Source organism: Cervus canadensis, chromosome 9 (assembly GCF_019320065.1).
Source record: "Cervus canadensis isolate Bull #8, Minnesota chromosome 9, ASM1932006v1, whole genome shotgun sequence".
In the NCBI taxonomy this organism is placed as follows: Eukaryota; Metazoa; Chordata; class Mammalia; order Artiodactyla; family Cervidae; genus Cervus; species Cervus canadensis.
Genome location: NC_057394.1, coordinates 62,833,931 through 62,847,453, shown reverse-complemented (window position 1 = coordinate 62,847,453; position 13,523 = coordinate 62,833,931). Strand labels below are relative to the sequence as shown.

The window sequence follows — 13,523 nt, the reverse complement described above, 5'->3', positions numbered from 1 at the left end:
GACTACTGGAAAAACCATAGCCTTGAATAGATGGACCTTTGTTGGCAAAGGAATGTCTCTGCTTTTTAATATGCTGTCTAGGTTGGTCATAACTTTCCTTCCAAGGAGTAAGTGTCTTTTAATTTCATGGCTGCAATCACCATCTGCAGTGATTTTGGAGCCCCCAAAAATAACAGTCAGCCACTGTTTCCACTGTTTCCCCATCTATTTGCCTGAAGTGATGGGACCAGATGCCATGATCTTAGTTTTCTGAATGTTGAACTTTAAGCCAACTTTTTCACTCTCCTCTTTCACTTTCATCAAGAGGCTCTTTAGTTCTTCTTCACTTTCTGCCATAAGGGTGGTGTCATCTGCATATCTGAGGTTATTGATATTTCTCCCAGCAATCTTGATTCCAGGTTATGCTCCCTCCAGCCCAGCGTTTCTCATGATGTACTTTGCGACCCTTTATTTCTCCTGCCTGTAAAACTGGAATCTCTCTCCCAAGTCCATCTCACAGGGTTCGGCTCCAAAGGAAGTGTTTATGCATTGAAACCCTTACTCCAAATACAAAGAAGCACCTGGAAGAACGAACAAACGGAAAAGATACCAGCACAGGCAGAGGGGATTCGAGAGCCCATTTCCCGCCAGGCACCCAGATGAGTGGCAGGAATATCGGCCAGTAGCGCAGCAGGAGGCGGTAGGGGCGGGGTTGCCCCTGGGACGCGCGAGGCTTTGTGGGAAAAGAAGCTGTCCAGCGCTGGCCGCGCCGGGCGTCAGCTCTGAGGAAGCCAGCGGAACTTAAAGGCCGAAGCGCTAGCTCCCGGCACTGAGAGGCCTGGCCTTAGTGTAAAGAGTCTGGCGAAACCTTGTTAGGAAGAAGAGCAGGCTGCTGGTGAAGTTACTACATGCTGCGAATGGCCTCCTTGGCCCGGCTCTGGAATCCAGGCGTTGGGACAGTTGATTTCTGTGACCAAGACTCCGGCCTACTGATTCTGCTCTCATTCCGGAATGTTTCAGGGGCAGGGAACAAGGGGAGGCTGGAGAAGGAGCAGGAGAAGGAGTAGGGACTGTTTTCCTACCAGAAACACTTTTGCAGTAGTCCTAGAAGGAGCAATTCAGAACAGTGGTATTCGAGGAAACAGTGACACCTTGGTTCTCACATTTGGATGTGAGCCATTCACTTTGCTTCTTAGGCTGCCGCACACCATCACGTGCTTTGCTGCCATCCTTCCGACTGGTCTCCTGCTTCCAGATTTTAACGGTTCCTATGGTGCCCACCGCAGCCCAGAGTGATTGCTGCTAAATGCTCGGGACATTCCCCTACATAAAACTCAAGAGATTTCCCATTACCCTCAGATAAAGACCTGACGCTGAACTTGGCTTTCAAGGCCTTGGGGTTGCGGGTGACCTCTGATTACTGCCCCAGCCCCTGCTCTAGGCACCTTCCACTGCCTTTCTTCAGTTAAGGGTTTGTGAGATGAATACATAAATGAATGAGTTATTTCTAGAATTTTGAGCAATATTATCAGAATAGAAGCCCTCCATAATCTGAGGTGAATGCTCAGTAATCGCCTCAGATTGGAAGTCAGCTCCACCTTGGAGTCCAGGAAACCTAAAGGCTAGCTCTGGCCCAGCTGCTTGTTTTACTGTGTAATCTACCATACCTTGTTTCCAGTTCTGTTCCTTATTTAAAAATAGAGCCAGTGACCTAACACTTCCTATTATATTTTTACCTTTTCAGCTTACTTCAATGATAAATATAATGGTACATGGAGAAGCACTTTACAGATTCAAAGTATTATTAATATATGCCCCTTGTATCAAGTTGGACACCTTAAAAATGGGCCATGTAGAACCTGTATTTTATATGCAGTATGTAATACCTAAGATTTATTTTTGTATCTGACATAGATTTAAAGCACCTCAGATTCCTTTTCCTATAGCTGTCTCAGGTGTCCACCTCACTTGTAAGTCTTGCCTACTTCTGTTCACCAGTTATTGTACGTTTTAGCAGAAGGGCCTTGAGAGAAGGTGAGATAAAAGATGTTAACTAGGGAGTCCCGCCTGAATTAATAAAACTGGCTCTGTCTTAAGGAGACCTTAAAAAGCAACTTGTGTGTATGTGTGTGTTTGTGTGTGTGTGTGTGTGTGTTTACCACATATAGTGCTTGCCCTCAAAGGAACTGGAATAGCTTATAAAATAGAACATGGTATCATGGTATGTTGTAGGTTCCTGCACATACCATCCTCTTAATTACCTCATTTTCTCTGTCTTCAATGCCCTGTCCCAGGCGGGAATGCCTCTCTTGTTACTGCAAGCTGCAACATACATGTACTTTTCAGTTCACTAAGTGAAAGTGTTAGTCACTCAGTCATGTCTGACTCTTTGTGACCCCATGGTCTGTAGCCTGCCAGGCTCTTCTGTCCATGGAATTCTCCAGGCAAGAATACTGGAATGTGTTGCCGTTCCCTTCTCCAGGGAATTTTTCTGACCCAGGGATTGAATCTGGGTTTCCTGCATTGCAGGCAGATTCTTTACTGTCTGAGCCACGAGGGAATCTAATTCTTGGAAAATACAACACATACTGCATGAAGAATGAAGAAATGAAAGGATAATAGATGGATTGACGTTTGGACACCACAGCCATTAAGTCAGAAGAGCAGGATTCCTGTTTGGACAGGCACAGTCACCTTGTAAGTAGAGCAGAAATTACTGGCCCCATTTTACAAATGCTAAAATTGAACTTCAAAAGGTTGAGTAACTTGGTTGAAGAGAAACTGTTACAAAGTGACAGAACTGGCCTTTAACTCTTAGGAATTTTTCTTCCCAAAAAATCATAATTCTTGAAGTCAAGAAAGACTTAATTTCCATAGTAGGCTGAGAAGAAGCCATGTTTAGAGAAAAGCACACTTATATGTCTGTCTCCTTCACCACTTCCTCCTCCTCTAAGCAAAGCATTTCAGGGCAAGCTAGTCCTTGGGTTAAGTTTAAAGACAGGTCTGGAAAGTGATGGCTGTTAAGAACATGGTAAAGAACTAGACATTACGAGATTTCGGCTCATTTTTGCACAGACTTTTAATGGGAGACAATACAGTTCTCTGCTTATGAAAGGAGCCTGTTTCCATGGCAAGGGTGGGACTGAGGGAGGAAAGAGAGAAACAGTAGAGCATATTTTCTCAGAATCATTTCTCCAGATACAGTGAGCAATTCAAAAGGCAAGTGCAATTCACTGATGAGGAGTTTAGCAACGGTGAGCTCTGAGAAGTAGAGCAATTCTTTAGGTCTCACCCAAGTAACAAGATCAGTGAGAAACTTGGGCATAAAAATGCTTTATTGAGCACATGAGCCTGGCCTATTTCATTTGGTCTGGCTTACTTCTCTCCATATAGACGAAGCTAGACGTCCTGAGTTTTAAACACCAGCTCTACCAGCAGCTAGAGTCATGGGTATGATTCTTAAACTCTTCGTCTGTTCTCATCTGTAAAATGGGGATAATAATAACTAACACTTCCTGTGTAGACTGTTGTGAGAATTAAATTAATTAGTTTATTCTAATACCCTTAGGTCAGTGTCGGACACATGATAAACGCTGCTGTCTGTAATCATTACAGCTGCCTCTTGATAAATGAAGGAGGGCATATACATTAAGCTAGTTATTTTCAATTAGGTCACAAAATAGAGGAAAGAAAAACAGATATAAAAGAGTAACAAGACCACCTGGGATACGTATACACTTTCTGACCCCTTCTCCATCTCCCATCCCTAACCTTCTGGAAATTCAGACTTATTTGGTCTAGGAATAGACACAGGCATTGTGTTTTGAAAAGGAAGATGTAAAATGCTTTCTTTCATTCTATTCCCCAACTTTACACCTCAAAAGAATTGAAACTTTAAGGGACTTCTCTAGAGGGTAAAAGGTATTTTTATTTTGTGAGGATTATAGCATAATATAAGCTTAGGCAAGGCATGCATGCATTATTAAGTCCATACAAACTTGATTGAAACCAACCCAATTTAGGATTAAAACTGTTTTTGCATTATGGATAAGCTGATGAGCCCTCCTCAGACTTACAAATGATGTTAATATGATACTCTTACTATAGGCGCTAAAGCCCTAGTAATTTAAAGCTGGATCATACTGTATTGTGTTTATTATACCTCAACTGACTTTTTTCACTTAACAACATATTTGGACATACTTCCAGGTTCATGCATCTAGATCTAACTCGTTCTTTTTAATAGCTGTATAATATTCCATAATTTTTTTTTTTTCATTTGTTCTTCAAGCATTTACTATTGTAGGAAATACAGATTGTCTGCCTAGATTTTTACCACTGAGCAACAAACACCTTTGGACATAAATCCTTAATTACTAGGGCATTTTTTTGTTTCTTTTTAGGATAGAATCATGAAAGTATAGTGGTCAGATCACTATGTATATTGGTGATTTTAGATGATATCACCAACAAGGTTAAGACCCTTCACCACTGCCCCTCCTATGAGCTTCCCCAGAGCCTGGTCTGTGTAATGTGGGAAGGGTCAGGCTGACCTAGAATATCTTCATGGAGATGCAGCTGTGAGTACAAGTCTATGATTCATAGTTTGTAAAGTATTTTTGATTTTACGAGTCAGCTAAAATCTTATTAGGTAACATGCCTAACATGCCTCCTGCCCTTTTCAGAATATAACTGTGTCCTTGATATTGCTGAGCGTTTTACCCACCCTTGTTTGGCCACAAGCATCGCTCTGCTTTCCATTGTTGCTCCTAGTTTTGTATGGAACCTGCTTGAGGGAGAGAGGGAGTAGGCTGGAGTAGATGCAAACCAAGTACAGGGGCAAGTGAAAGGAATTGTGGGAAGGGGGATCAACATAAGCTCAACTGAGAGACCACAGAAGAGGTGTCAGGCAGCAGGATAGAATCTGTTTCCTTATGTCCACGCTCCCTCTTTCTGCTCAGAAACATTTTCCATGGAATAGCTGCTGTCCTCTATAGCACCCTCCTGTAAACTCCTGAAAATCCAGCGGACTGTGTTGTTGCACTTCATCAGCTGTGTTATAATTCCTAATAACTGGCACACAATTGATATCCTATCCCTGAAAAGCTGGCCCCAAATAAATGGCTTCCAAGGGCTTAATGATAAATCAGGGATGCTTTGAATGGATTCTGAACATATTCTAAGCCAGGACAGATCCTCCCTAGAATCCAATTTAGCTGCTTCATTACTGGTTCTGTCTCCTGCATGCAGAAAGATGATAAACAACATTGTAAAGATGTAGATGAGATTGGCTTTTGTGACCTAATGTTTCTGAAGAGAGAAGTACATATTGTTAAAATGGAAAAAATGCACACAACCCGCTGGCAACAGACTATTGCAAGCTTCATTTTGAACAGGAATCTTTTGTGATTTTATTACTTTGGAGACAAAGACCTGACTGCTTCTGAATTTTATAGTGGTTTAATTAACCTTTGTGCACAGAGCTGGTATACCTACTCGAACTAAAAAGCACCTAAAAAATTGAAAGTTGCCAGCTATTTCTTACAGACCCAGACCAAGATTTTGCAGGGGTAGATAGAGGAGTGATGAGATCAGGGACTGCACTGGTGGTCCAGTGTCTAAAACTCCATGCTCCCAATGCAGGCGGCCCGGATTTGATCCCTGGTCCAGGAACTAGATCCCACATGCCCGAACTAAAGGTGCTGCAATGAAGATTGAAGATCTCTCATTCTGATGCAACCAAATAAATAATAAATAAACTAAATGTTTTTTTTTTTTTAAAGGAGTGATGAGGTCAAACGTTTCCAGGTCAGGCTCTGGGGGAGTTGAGTTCCAACAAATGACTGAACTTCTCTGTGTCTCAGTTTCTTCATTTGGAAAATAGGCTAATAGCAGTTTGTACCTCATTTTTTTTCCCATTTATTTTTATTAGTTGGAGGCTAATTACTTTACAATATTGTAATGGTTTTTGTCATACATTGACATGAATCAGCCATAGATTTACATGTATTCCCCATCCCGATCCCCCGCTCCCACCTCCCTCTCCACCAGATTCCTCTGGGTCTTCCCAGTGCACCAGGCCCAAGCACTTGTCTCATGCATCCAGCCTGGGCTGGTGATCTGTTTCACCCTAGATAATATGCATGTTTCAATGCTATTCTCTCGAAACATCCCACCCTCGCCTTCTCCCACAGGATGGCTGCTTTCCAAAAGTTTACAAGCAATAAATGCTGGAGAGGGTGTGGAGAAAAGGGAACCCTCTTACACTGTTGGTGGAAATGCAAACTAGTACAGCCGCTATGGAGAACAGTGTGGAGATTTCTTAAAAAAACTGGAAATCGAACTGCCATGTGACCCAGCAATCCCACTTCTGGGCATACACACCGAGGAAACCAGATCTTAAAGAGACACGTGCACCCCAATGTTCATCGCAGCACTGTTTATAATAGCCAGGACATGGAAGCAACCTAGATGCCCATCAGCAGATGAATGGATAAGGAAGTTGTGGTACATATACACCATGGAATATTACTCAGCCATTAAAAAGAATTCGTTTGAATCAGTTCTAATGAGATGGATGAAACTGGAGCCCATCATACAGAGTGAAGTAAGCCAGAAAGATAAAGACCAATACAGTATACTAACGCATATATATGGAATTTAGAAAGATGGTAACGATAACCCTGTATGCAAAGCAGAAAAAGAGACACAGATGTACAGAACAGAATTTTGTACCTCATTTTTTAAAGTAGTGCTAAGAAGAACCAAGAAACAACCAAGAGAGGGTGTATGGGCAAAGAGTGAAAATTTAATTAGAAATTTAGCCACAGAAAAATCATTAAAGACTGTTGGAGTTTGGCTGTCATTTTTGGTTAACAAGTTTCAATGTAAGGTGTTGGGATTGACTGTATAGTACATATGTTGTTTTTGTTTGTGACCTTTGGAATTAGACAGACCTGGGTTTATATCCTTGCTCTGCCATATAGCAGCTGTGTGACCTCAGTTTCTTCATTTACCTTATGGGGAACAAATATCACAGAGTGCATAGCCGACACATTGTAAGGATACAGTACATGGCAACTAAGGTTATTATTATGCTCTTAACTATTGGTTGCCATGTGTTGATCCTTATATTAACTTCCTGTTGCTACTGTAACAAACTTTCATGACCTAAAAACAACAGAAATTTATTCTTTCATGGTTCTGGAGGCCAGAAATCTGAAATCAAAGTATCAGCCAGGCCACACTCAAAGCACAGGCTCCAGGGGAGAATTAGTTCTTTGCCTCTTCTAGCTTCTGGTGCTGCCAATATTCCTGGTGTTCCTTGGTTTGTGGCTGCATCATTCTAATCCCAACCTCTATCTTTATATCACCCTCTCCTCTGTGCATGTCTAATCTCTTGAAAAGACACTTGGGTTTAGAACCCACCCAGATAATTTTGGATAATCTCATCTCTAACTCCTTAATGTAGTCACATCTGTTATAAGGTTATAAAATAACATCCACAGGTTCTAAGGAGTAGGACTGATATCTTTGGGAGCACCACGAAGTCTACTATAATCCCTTACCATGTGTCAGGCTGTCTTGGGTTTCTAGGAATGTTTTTCATTTCTAGTTGAGGAATTGAAAGTGAAGCAACCACAACTTTTTAAACCAGAATGCAGAGAGAAATGGGAAATATTTATCAATTGAGGACAAAGTAAAAATTTTGTTTCTGTGTTACTGGATCATCGTTACTAACATAAATAATGATCTGCACAGGTGACGTACCTTAGTGTTGGAGACCCTAGACCCTGGACCCGAGCCAGTGTTTCTTGCATCGCCTGTACTACAGGCAGATTCTTTACTGCTGAGTCACCAGGGGAGCCCCTGATGGCTTATAGATTAGGTGTAAATTTGGGAAATTATGCCTCATTTTCCTTATCTGTAAGATGAGTACAGTTAGGGTACCCACCTCAAGAAGGACTGAAAGGGGCCCAGCTTGCAGTAAATATTATGTGTTATCTGTTATCATGCATTTCTGTGGATGTACAGGAAAAAAGATCTGGGACCATGTGGGTCTCTTGCTACATTTCTAGGATTTGAAATCCTCACTATCAGCTTTTTTTTTTATTGCAGTTTCATGACTTGCATCTGAGAGCATTATGCAGAGAACATTCTGGTTAATTAAGAATCGTAGTTATCAGGGCCCTCATTAATTGAGATTTCCTTTGTAATTATGCACATTGAGCATGTGCACTACATGAGTGCTGTGCTGTGCTTAGTCGCTCAGTCGTGTCCGACTCTCAGTGACCCCATGAACTGTAAGCCGCCAGGCTCCTCTGTCCATGGTAGGTGTGTGAAAAGGCAGATCCAACTTTGTGGGTGCTGAAACTTAAAGAAAATGGGGACCTTTTTGACAAAGAGGAACACAAAACCACAGATGCAAAATTAGGTACGAAAGTGAGTATTTGTTTACAATGAGAAGAGAAAACACAGCAAATCACCAATTCAAGCTGGTCATGAAAGGCAAAGACATGCAGATTTCAGGGCCTGTGCATCTGACTGTGATCTGGGTGGTTAAAAGCAGCAGCTCCAGAAGTGGTCTTGGCACAGTGGACAACTTGATTAACAGCCCTCCTCTCCCAGACCAGGAGTCAATAAAGTTAAATCCATTAATAAAGGAAATTTATTATATGTAAACTAAAGGCAATTTCTTTTCTTTTTTTAGACTTCATAGGACAAATTTACATATATGTCTGAACCAATATTCCAATTTGGAATTAGGAAATTCAGCCCTGTGTTTCCTTTTATGTCCTTAAGTCTTCATCTAGAAAAGAATCCTTCTTCAGATTCTAGGTCTTATTTGGATGGAGAAGGGTGTCTGGAAAAGAGGACCTGGGGCGTTACCAAGGTCACAGTACCATCTGGAGCAACAAACATACTTTCGTTTTGATGTTCCCCTTCTCTATTCTTTATACACACACACACACATATAACTTTGTTTATTTATTTTTGGCTGTGCTGGGTCTTTGGTGTTGCACTCTGGCTTTTCTCTCTGTGGTGAGCGGGGGCTACTCTTCTTTGCAGTGCTCAGGCTTCTCATTGTGGTGGCTTCTCCTGTTGCAGAGCATAGGCTCTAGGGTGCTCCGGCGTCACTAGTTGCAGCTCCTGGGCCCTCTAGCACACGCTCAGTAGTTGTGGTGCTTGGGCTTAGCTGCTCCTCAGCATGTGGCATCTTCCCAGCCTAGGGATCAAACCCATGTCTCCTGCATTGGCAGCTGGATTCTTTACCGTTGAGCCACCAGGGAAGCCCTCTCTTATTTCTTCAGTACTTGAGTTTTCAGGTGCTGTGTGGCTGAGAGAGAAAGTATGTATTTAAGAATATATGTTATGAGGGACTGCCCTTGTGGTCCAGTAACTAAGACTCCAAGCTCCCAATGCAAGGGGCCCGGGTTCGGTCCTTGGTCAGGGAACTAGATCCCGTATGCTGCAACTACGTGTTCACATGCCACAACTGAAAAATCCCACATGCCTCAACAAAGATTGAGGATCACACATTCTGCAATTAAGACTTGGTGCAGCCAAATGAATAAATAAATAAATAAAAATTTTAAAAAGATGTGTTTTAAGTCCTGACCTGCTGGGCTTTTCAGTATTGTCTGTTTAACTTTGGAAGAGCTAAACATATTCTGGAAAGTATCACCCTGCACTGGGACCACTAGAAGAGACATCAAGTCTTTTTATATCTCCTTCCCATTTCTTTTTCTGTCTTCTTTACCTACCCCCCCGCCCCCTATTGCAGAATCCTACACAGATACCAAGTAAAGAAAGCACTCAATAATTGGAATCTGAAATACTCAAAAAGTATGAATAGCTAATGATGACAGAATTTTGGGTACTGTGACAGGAAATGGAAAGCTCAGTGGGGAAGCTGTGGGATGAGAGCCTTCAGGCACTTGCCAGATGACTCAAATGCCAGGCCCACTCAAATGCCCACTCTTCTTACTCACAGGCCACTGCTGCCCTTGGAGAGAAGCTGACCCCTATATATCGGGCAGTGCAGCTGAGCCAGCTCTGCCAGGCCCAGTGACAGTGACATGCCCGCACCAACCTGTCCACACCTCCTCCTCAGCCAGAAGCCACAGGAAATGGAGGAGTATTGCGGATTCCAGTGTAGGTCATCACAGAATTCATGCTTCCTGAAGTCCAGGGTTCATCTACATACCTCAGAGATGAGCAGAAAGGTAAGAACAAAACTGGCATCAGCCCCTTGATGATAAATGAGACTTGATTTTGCTAGGCGACTCAGAGTTCCATCCTGTTAACAAATATGTGTAGTAATCAGTTATTCAAATATTCATTCAGCTAATACTTCTTAACACATGCCAGGCACAGGTCAAAGATACAAAGAAAAAGTTCACAAGTATAAAAACAGATATGAGTATACCAGAAATAATATAGTGTAATGGGATAATTGCTATAATAGAAGGTAAATAAAAGTTTAAGGAAACCAAGAAATAGGAATGATTAATTGTGTGTGTGTGTGTGCGTGTGTGTGTGTAGGAGGTTGTCATCCAAACCAGAGAAATGTGTTTGTTTGTTTTTTTTAATATATATGTTAACCAAGTTTCCTAGTGTCTCCCGCCAGTACCGCCCTTTCCCCTGTAGGAAACAGCTTTCCTCCTGCCTTCCTGTCAGGTTCACCTTCTTCAAATGTATTTTGAATGAAAAGGAGTCACATCGTGTCCATTCATGAGGTGGGGTGGCCCATGCTTCAGCCTTCTCTCCACTGTAGCCTGTTCTTAATGGCCAGTCACAGCTCCTGCAATTGTTGACCTACCCCTCCTTGGGCAACATCTCTGTTCATCCCCAAAGCACCCCTCAATCAAAGCTGTTGTGTGTAATAGACTTGCAGAGTGGTTGGAGATTATAGAAGGAGTCACAAGGAAATGAAAAAGAAAAACTATTTCAGATAGAAAATAAAAATGCCGCTGTTCTACAAGATACTGTAGTCGTTCTTGCCCCCAAGCAATTTTTCACAGCCCTTGTTGAACCTCAAGGCCTGCTACCTTCTGCCGTCTCTCCAGGAACCACTGCCTTTTCTTGGATACTAAGACCCTGGGGTGTCACTTGGCTTCTCTGAGGAAACTCAGATTTTTGGTAACTTTATTAAGCAGAAGTTTGGTGTTTCTATGTCCTGGTCTCTGTAAGTCAAACCAGGTCATTCTTGAGGTCACTTTTATGGATCAAGGCCACACCTTAAGGACTTCCCTGGTGGTCCAGTGGCTAAGACTCTGTACTCCCACTGCAGGGAGCCTGGGTTCGATCCCTGGTCAGGGAACTAGATTCCACATGCCACAACTAAGTGTTCACATGCCACAACTGAAGTCTTACATGCCACTATGAAGATCGAAGATCCCTTGTGGTACAACCAAGACCTGGTACAGCCAAATAAATAAAAATTTTAAAAACCTTTTGAGAAAAAGCCACACTTTGATGCCTTTTCCTTTGAGAAGCTTCTCCCCGACACAGAAGGGCAGTAGTCATTTTTGTTGTTGTTGTTAAAGCATTTTGTTTTCATGCCTTTGAATATGAGAAATGGAATAAAATGAAATCTCATAGACCTGAGTCTTCCAGTGGAGCCCCCTTATCCAAGGAGGTGGGGCAGAGCTGGTGGCCAGAGAGGAAGTTCCCAGAGAGGGATGGCCACTTGCGGTGAAGTTCTGCATTTCTGTTGGGAGTGTGTCCTGGACAGATTCCTTGAATCCTTCCACTCTTAAGCACTATGGATTTGATGTTTTCTCTTTTCTTAATACTTCAGACTTGTGATTTGAAGTCATGAAAGGACCAAAAAATTGCTAGACTGACAGCAGCCTCTAGTTTTGGTGTGAATGGCAGCACAGGTACATGCTTGTCCCTCCCACACTGACTTTATCTGTTTGCCAACTCAGCCCAGCCAGGTAACCTGCTCAAAATAGGTCAGGTAACTCACAGTGAGAACTGTGAGAGTTTCTCACAGAAGAGAAAAAAGGAAAAAGAAAAACTTGCTTTGATTTCAATGACCTAAGCAATGTAAAACAATTTTTAAATTAGATCATCCAGAAGGTGGGTCTTCTTGAATGGCTTCTAGGAACTTTTTTTTCTTCCTGCTCTGGTAGATCATCTAGCTTATTCCAAGGGCTATGTATTTGGCTCCAGCAACTGCTGCCAATCAGGCTCGAGAGTCATGCTTAGGCATCCACCCCTTCGCTTTCACTGTCTCCTCATGGCAGATCTTTGTGAAGCTTTATTGCTTCACAAAGCAATAAAGTATTGCCTCCTCTACTGGGGTCAGGCACAGTGGTCCACTGGCTGCCTGCCTGGCAAACGTTCCCACCATCACTCAAGGTCAGGGATCACACTGGGTTGGTTGCATGAACAAGAATGTTTATGGCCGTGCTTAGCATCTGTACTATAGTTTGGCATCCAGGATAAAAGATGAGACAGAGCAACCCTGAGCAGAATGGGGGTGCACATCTATGGAGACTCAGGATATGCCAAACATAGCCTCCAAGGGAAAGGGGGCAGGGGGATATTGAGAGCAAGAATGTTGTTGCTTATGAGCTTTAAGAATTCAGAGGTACTTCCACGGGGGAGAAATGACTATAAAGAAAGAAGTCTAAATTAGCAAGAGGCAATGAACCCAGAGACTGATAGACAGCATTTGCCAACTCCAAGCTACCAGCCCTGCCTCCAGTCCTCACTGATCTCCCCCTTTCCTGAACTCCTATCACATGCTCCATCTTAATTACATTTTGACATTTATACCATACTCTGTCTTATGTTGCTTCCCAACTGTGGCTTCATGTATAAACATTATCTCTTCCCAACTTGACTATAAAGTCCTGGAGGGCAAGACCTTGACAACTGGCAAAAGGCATGAATGAAACTAATTTTTAAAACTTGTGTATTTACTATGAGAGACAATAAAATCGAGTTGCATTGTGCATGGAAGTTAATTAAATAATAATTGCAATAAAGAAGCATACCAGCACTATTAAAAAGCACTCTATACCTAATTTCTACCATGCAAGGCCACCCAAGACAGATAGGTCATAGGGGAAAGTTCTGATAAAAAGTGGTCCATTGGAGAAAGGAATGGCAAACCACTCCAATTTCCTTCCTGTGAGATGGCAAAAAGACATGACACTGGCAGATGAGCCTCCCAGCTCAGAAGGTGTCCAGTATGCTACTGGGGAAGAGCAGAGGGCAGTTACTAGTAGCTCCAGGATGAATGAAGAGACTGGGCCAAAGCAGAAACTCTCAGCTGTGGATGTGTCTGGTGGTGAAAATAAAGAATCTGCCTGCAATGTGGGGCAATCTCTGGTTCAGGAAGATCCTCTGGAGAAAGGAATTGCGCTCATGTCACATGTTAATAAGGTTATGCTCAAAATCCTTCAAGCGAGGCTTCAGCAGTAGATGAACTGAGAACTTCCAGATGTACAAGCTGGGTTTAGAAAAGACAGAGGAACCGGAGATCAAATTGCAACATTTGTTGGATCATAAAGAAAGCAAGAGAATTC

The 13,523-nt window shown here is 42.5% G+C and overlaps 1 non-coding gene across 1 annotated transcript; it reads left to right on the top strand.

Annotated features, from left to right (window-relative positions):
- The first annotated feature begins 11,229 nt into the window (after positions 1-11,229).
- Positions 11,230-11,302, top strand: TRNAG-CCC. Its single transcript has one exon. It is a non-coding gene; the product is annotated as a tRNA-Gly (tRNA).
- Positions 11,303-13,523: the final 2,221 nt, after the last annotated feature.